The 6,609-nt window shown below is 45.9% G+C and overlaps 1 long non-coding RNA gene across 1 annotated transcript; it reads left to right on the plus strand.

Annotated features, from left to right (window-relative positions):
• The first annotated feature begins 662 nt into the window (after nucleotides 1-662).
• On the plus strand, nucleotides 663-4,298 carry LOC129060933 (uncharacterized). Its single transcript, XR_008527834.1, has 2 exons — nucleotides 663-776; nucleotides 2,934-4,298. It is a non-coding gene; the product is annotated as an uncharacterized LOC129060933 (long non-coding RNA).
• The last annotated feature ends 2,311 nt before the right edge of the window (nucleotides 4,299-6,609 follow it).

A 6,609-nucleotide genomic window follows, 5' to 3' on the forward strand; every position in this document is an offset into this window, starting at 1 on the left:
CCTGAGAGGCGGAGCTTGCAGTGAGCCGAGATTTCATCACTGCACTCCAGCCTGGGTGACAGAGCGAGACTCCGTCTCAAAAAAAAAAAAAAAAAAAAGAATGTAGAGGATTTAAACTGATAACAAACCAATACTTTTATAGAGCTCAGCACAGAGGTTTAGAGGATTGAAGAGGGCTGGGAACTTGGGTCAGATTAAGGGATGTGCAAAGAAGCCATATGGAGACAAAAGTCTAAGTGTTGTTGGAAGAGCCTGGAGGCTTGGACTTTGGGTGGGAAATGAGGTTAACAGGGACACAGGACATTAGGAGAAAGGTGCAGCTGGTTTCTTAGGGAGGTAATGGGAAGGTCCTCTGGAGCCCGCCATTTGCCTATTTAAAGCACCTAACAAGATAGCCTGCAAATCTGCCCAAGCATCCTGGAGCTCAAGCATATAAGTACCAGCTGCAACTACCAGGTGACCAGGGGAAGAACCAAACACAGCCAAAGATAATTACTAGAGACAAGAGAGTTTGAAGTGAGATATGGGTCGGCAGAAGCTGAAATCAAATTATCACTCAGGTAGGTGGTGTAACACCTTGCTACTGAATGTCCACTTAGTCCATTCATTTTGGGCCATCAGACCCTGGGCACAAAAGTACTGGCTGATGTCAGTTGGAGTCCAGGAGACAAGAGAATTCTCTGATGAAGAGAGCTGTTAAACTGACTGTGGCTGAGGCCCCTCCTACTCATTCATTCATTCAGCAATCATGGAAAAAATGAGCCATCTTTGTTAAGGTATCCTTTGGAATTAAGTTTGCACAACGGTCTTGTAATGGGCAGAGCATTCATTGAAGTTTATGGCAATGACATCCCAGGATGTAACAGTGAGTTTTGTCTGAAGTAGAGTATAAAGGAAAGTTACCAGCAGAAACTAGGCATTAGGGCCAAACCCTTCTACATTCCCCCAGTCTTCAGTTCCTGATCAGGCATAACACACATCCCTATTAAGGCTGGAGAGAGATTCTAATTGCCAGGATTCTGCATCAAAATGCCAGTTTGGAGACAAGCTGCCCCCAGATTGTGTAGAATTGATAAGCTGCAGCGTGCTTGCCATTTGGGAACCCAAGGTGCCAGATCCGTCCTGGAGCTCCCTGGACTCTGGGGACAAGAGAGGATGTCTATTTCCAGGGGCTCCCACATGGCTGGTCAGGAAGGAATTCTAATGACTGACCAGGCTTGACTCTCAGGCTTTAGGACCCAGATGGAGCTGGACCTCCAGGTGAAAACATCATTTCAGGCCCTTGGTCCAGGCTGTGGTAGGTGGATGCTGCAGACGGAGCCCTTCTCAGATGAAGAAAACATGTTTATCCAGTAAAAAAAAGTAGGAAAGTTTAGGGTGTGTTTGGAAGAAAGGCAGGGAGTATAGTTATGTAGCCCACTAGGTCTATGAAGGAAGATATAAGTCTGGATTTGATTCCAACAGCTTGGACCATGTGACATTTCTATTTGTAATTATTACACTCTCTGATTTTCTTCCTGGTGTGAGAGGAGTCCAGGTAGGCACTGGGAGGAAAAGTGTTAAGTAGGTTCAGTTTCAGTTGTGAAGTTAATTTTCAGGTCCACTGAACAGATCTCACAACAGTGCTGTTTCTTTAGTAGTGCGGTGTGCTTGGAACTGACATAAATCACCCTTGGTGCCATGTTTACACCCATTCTGAACCAGGGCAGAGTGGGATCCCTCTTTTTATCCATGGTGAGGTCTGAATGGCAGTAGGTTCTTGGCTTTTTTTCAGAGCCAGGATGACATAGACTCAAGAACTATCATTAGATGGGGAGAGAAATGGCAGAGAATGTAGAAATGTAAGGAAAGGCAAAATGAGAAGAAGTAAATGACTCTAAAGGTTTTCAAGCTATTTTTAGCAGCAGAATTCTTTTTCCCCGGTGAAATCTTAGGCAGAAGCTCTCTTAGTACATCTGCATTGCTATGAAGGAATATCTGAGGCTGGGTAATTTATAAAGAAAAGAGGTTTGTTTGGCTCACAGTTCAGCATGCTGTAGAGGTAGCATGGTGCCAGCATTCACTTCCGGGGAGGGCTTTGGGCTGCTTCCACTCATGGTGGAAAGCAAAGGGGAGGCATGTGCAGAGATCACATGATGAGAGAGACAGGAAGTGAGAGAGAAGTAGGGGGGAAGGTGCCAGGCTCTTTTTAACAGGCAGCTCTCATAGGAACTAATAGAGCGAGAACTCACTCATGACCTTGGGGATGGCACCAAGTCATTCAGGAAGGATCTGCCCCTATGGACCCAAACATTTCCCACCAGGCCCCACCTCCAACATGGTGGATCAAATTTCAACAAGATCCTTGGAGAAGACAAATATCCAAACTATATTAGGAACCCAGTACCGGGTAGATGAAGACAGTAGCTCTGCCCCCTCCCCCAGCCCAGTAAACCCCTACTGTCACTCAGGCAGCAGCCTCAGAGGGGTCTCAGTCTACCCATGGCATTGTCAACACCCCACTGATGTTCCTCTTAGTGACCAGAGGAAAATTTTTAGAATTTTAAGCTTTAAAATCCTATGATTTTTTTCAGCCTTAAACCAAAAGGAAATTCTGACACATGCTATAACGTGGATGAACCTTGAGGACATTATGCAAAGTGAAATAAGCCAGTCATAAAAAGACAAATCCTGTATGATTCCGCTAATATGAGGTCTGGAGTAGTCAGGTTCGTAGGGACAGAAAGTAGAATGGTGGCCTGTGGGAGGGGGAATGGGGAGTTGGTGTTAAATGGGTATGAGTTTCTGTTCGGGATGATGAATGAGTTCTGGAGATGGATGGTGCTGATGGTCGCATCACAATGTGAATGTACTTAATGCCACTGAACTGTACACCAAAAAATAATTAATGTGGTAAATTCTATGGCACGTATATTTTCCCATCATAGAATAAGGCAAAATTCTACAATTAATAGCTGGTGAAAAATACATAGGAGAAACAGCCACAGTATCACTTGAGGTTTTCCTTCCAGTGACATTTTCAAAACTGAAACTGACGCCCCAGGCAATCATCTTTTTGCTGAAGACGCCCAGCCTCCTCTAAAGCTTCCAGAATAGCCTGGTTGGAAACAAAAACAGAGAAAACTCTAAGTACCATGTGTGAAGAGACCCACGAACACCATAGTTCATCCATTTATTCTCTGTATCCTGCCCTTGTGGCTCCTCCTCCTGAACCGAGCCATACCCAGACTCAGCAAGTTGCCCATTTACTGATCCCTGGGATTAACCTCCATGTTTTCATGTTAACTTGGCTTCAAGACACTTTCAAAAACGGTAGGAAGAAAGTGACTGAAGGAGGGAGTATATGAAAAATATATGCTTGAGTTCCCAAAAAAACACTACCTGAGGCCAGAGTTAACATGCAACTGTCGTATTAGGCATTCTCCTACCAGGATGCAGGAAAGAGCAAAGGGAAAGATGCACTACCAACCAACCTCTACTGACTGCTCGGTCACACGAGGTCATCTTTTCAGAGGCTATAAGACTAAATATGTCTCAGAGCAGTGGGTCCAGAAGACAGAAAGGGGGGAAGATTTCATCCTTCGGCTGCTGTTTCCTGTTGGTCATAAATTGTTCTGCAGAGTGTCCCCCACACTTTAGGTTGAGCATGTGTGGTCACCTTGTGGGTCATGCAACATCTCACGTCTCAGCATCAACTGGGAAGGAGACACAAGGCATAGGCTCCAGGCACAAGTGAGCCACTGTGGGGCTGTGCTGACTGGAGTTGGTCACAGCCTGTGCAGAGCTGGTCACCACATGGTGACTGGTCCAGAAAGAGGCCAAAGACACAATTCAGCAACAGAGTTACTTTTCCCCACTGAAATCTTAGGCAGAAGCTGTCTTAGTACCTTTGCATGGCTATGAAGGAATGTATGAGGCTGGGTAACTTATAAAGAAAAGAGGTTTGTTTGGCTCACGGTTCTGCAGGTAGAAGACACCAGAGGTAGGTGAAACCAAGGCATCCGAAGTGACATGGGAAAGGTGTGTGGTACACGCTGGGAAAGAAAATCGACTACAGAAGGAGCAAGTTCACACTCAAAGAAGTTCCAGGCCCCAAATTGCCATGGAGATCAGAGGAAGGAGAGGTCAATTAGGCCTGGAGGATGATGAGGGAAGGTTTCCAGAAGAGGAAAGAGAAGGCGTCCAGCCTGCATTGTGTGCCAGACTTATTACAGATGTCGAGGGATTTGAAGTAGGCCCCAAACCATGAAGAGAATTTTGGCAGATTGTCCTCTTTATTAAAGCAAACGTGCATGTAATTTTGTTGTCAGTATTCATTTGTTTTGTGAAAGCCTTTTTTCATAAAATATAAGCCACAGTAAAACTCAGCTGAGCCCAGATTGACTTATCAGGTATTCCAATGTAGTGAAATCTGAATTACATATGAACATGGTGCTCGGTCATCAGGATGCAGTGGAGCCCAGGGGACCAGGAGGTTGATGGCGGTGACTGAGCCAGGTGGAGCTGGGCAAGGAAGGAATCACCGGGGAGGCGAATGCTGAGCTGTGTCCAAATAGGAAAAGATGGGGATTGGCAAGGGGAGGCTTGGAGAACAGCCATGTGACATGGAGAAAATGATCCTGAAAAGAGGTGATGCTACAAATCTTCTTCTGCCAAGGGTAATTCATCATTTTCTCTTTAAAATGACTCTTCAGGGAATCTTCAGGTAGAGTGACTGGTAAACTAGAAACCAGATGAATAACAATATTTCAGGCCAAGCAACTTTATTTTAGTGTTATGCTTGTCCTCTTTAGCACCCAACATGCCTGTCAATGGCTTCCAGCCCCTCTTTCTCCAGCTCAGGGAGACTCCAGGGAGCTTATGAGCTAGAAGCAAACCAAATTGACTAACCATTTGAATTTCTCAAAAGAACTCCAAGCCTAAACCCAGGCCAGATCCGTTCCACAGAACACTAAAGGAATTACGCACACCAGCATTATGTATGCACAGTCCTTAGTGACAAGTGAGACTCCAGGGTCCCAGGGAACCAGCCACGTCTAGGCCCAAGAGAGTGAGAGGAGCAACCACTGAGTTTGTCTCTGGACAAAGTTGTGAAGAAGGCAGGGCTCATTCTAGTGATCCCTTGACCACTTTGCTGAGCCTCCTCCTAGCCTGACCAACCACCCCTATATAGCAGGGACTTTCCTGTATTTAGCACTGAAGGTTCTGCATTCCAGGAACCCCTCAGATCCAGGAAAACCGGGACAGTTGGCCACCCTACCTCCTCCTGAATTCCAGAAGCCCTCCTTCTGTGAGCTCAGAAACGTGCCCTCCCCAGCAGTCTCAGGGCCCCTGCCTGGCAGAGCTTTTGCCCTGGACATTTCCACAATGCCCATCTCTATCAAAACACACCTGTCTTCTATGCCATTTAAAAAAGATGTCCCCAAATCCAATAAAAATATGGTTCAAACCCCCTAATACCAACAAGGCTGGGGAAATCATAATAATGTAAATGGGTAGAGTGGTCAAAGTTGTTTCATAAAAGCACCTTATGTTGTGTTCTTTCAACATTCTCTGTTTGCATTTTAAGCTTGTGTGACTGCTTGTCACTTCCTACAAGGTGATGTCTTCCTCATCTTCAGTGCAATAAACAGTGCATGTGCAGGGACAGAGAGCAGACATGTGAGCTCCATGTTGGGGAGATGGCAGAGAGGAGTGGGAACTACCCCAGCGGAGAACTCCATTCTGTGGAAAGGAGTTCCTGCAGCCCAGCACCTGCCATTGCTGCATGTAGGAGCATGCACCCAGGGTGACCACATTTGCTGATTCTTTGAGGTCAGCTGGAATTTGAAAATGTTATGTGAAATCTGCTTTAAGTGGTAATGCACCATTGAATATATGTTTTTAAAAAAATATACAATGTGGTTCGACTCTGTGGGAGAAAACCAAAAAATGTCCATGGGTCACACTTAGGTCACAGGCTGCCCCTTTGTACCATGTGGATTAAACTCCACAGCAATTATTATAATTTTCCTCTCTCCCCAATCCCTAAATTGTGATACTGACATCTTGACATTTTAAGTCCTGTCTACAGACACCTGCTGGTTTTCAGAAAGGGTCCCCGCGGCAATCTTGAGGAGGCAAAGCTGCAGCCCTCACGCTACCTCGGGCTCTCCCCACATTGCTGCTTCTGCCAGGCATGGTCCAGCTCATGCCTACATCCCTGGAGCAAGCCTCCTGTTTCATCCCTCCATTCCTTCAATAGCTGTCAAAGGAACAAAAGAATGAGCAACGAGCTAACCACCTTGTCAGGCTGGAGATGCTGTCACTAACCATCCCATCTCCCCAACTCCTAATGATTCTCAAGAGCCATGCCATGGAGTGGGGCCCAGCCTACTTGAGATGAGAACCATCCTCCTCTTACTGAACAGGCAGCAGCATGCTTCTAGGGTAATGGCCCAGAGAGCTGCCTCAACAGGCACGAGCAGAGACACTATTTGAAGATGCAGCTATTAATGTAGGGTGGGGGAGGCAGTCTTATTTGCATATTTAAAAATTTTGGCTTAAGCTAGGAAAAGAAGAAGGGGACAAAAAGAAAACTCTGCACTTAAATACAGTCAAAAGAATTCC

This window comes from Pongo abelii, chromosome 1 (assembly GCF_028885655.2).
Source record: "Pongo abelii isolate AG06213 chromosome 1, NHGRI_mPonAbe1-v2.0_pri, whole genome shotgun sequence".
In the NCBI taxonomy this organism is placed as follows: Eukaryota; Metazoa; Chordata; class Mammalia; order Primates; family Hominidae; genus Pongo; species Pongo abelii.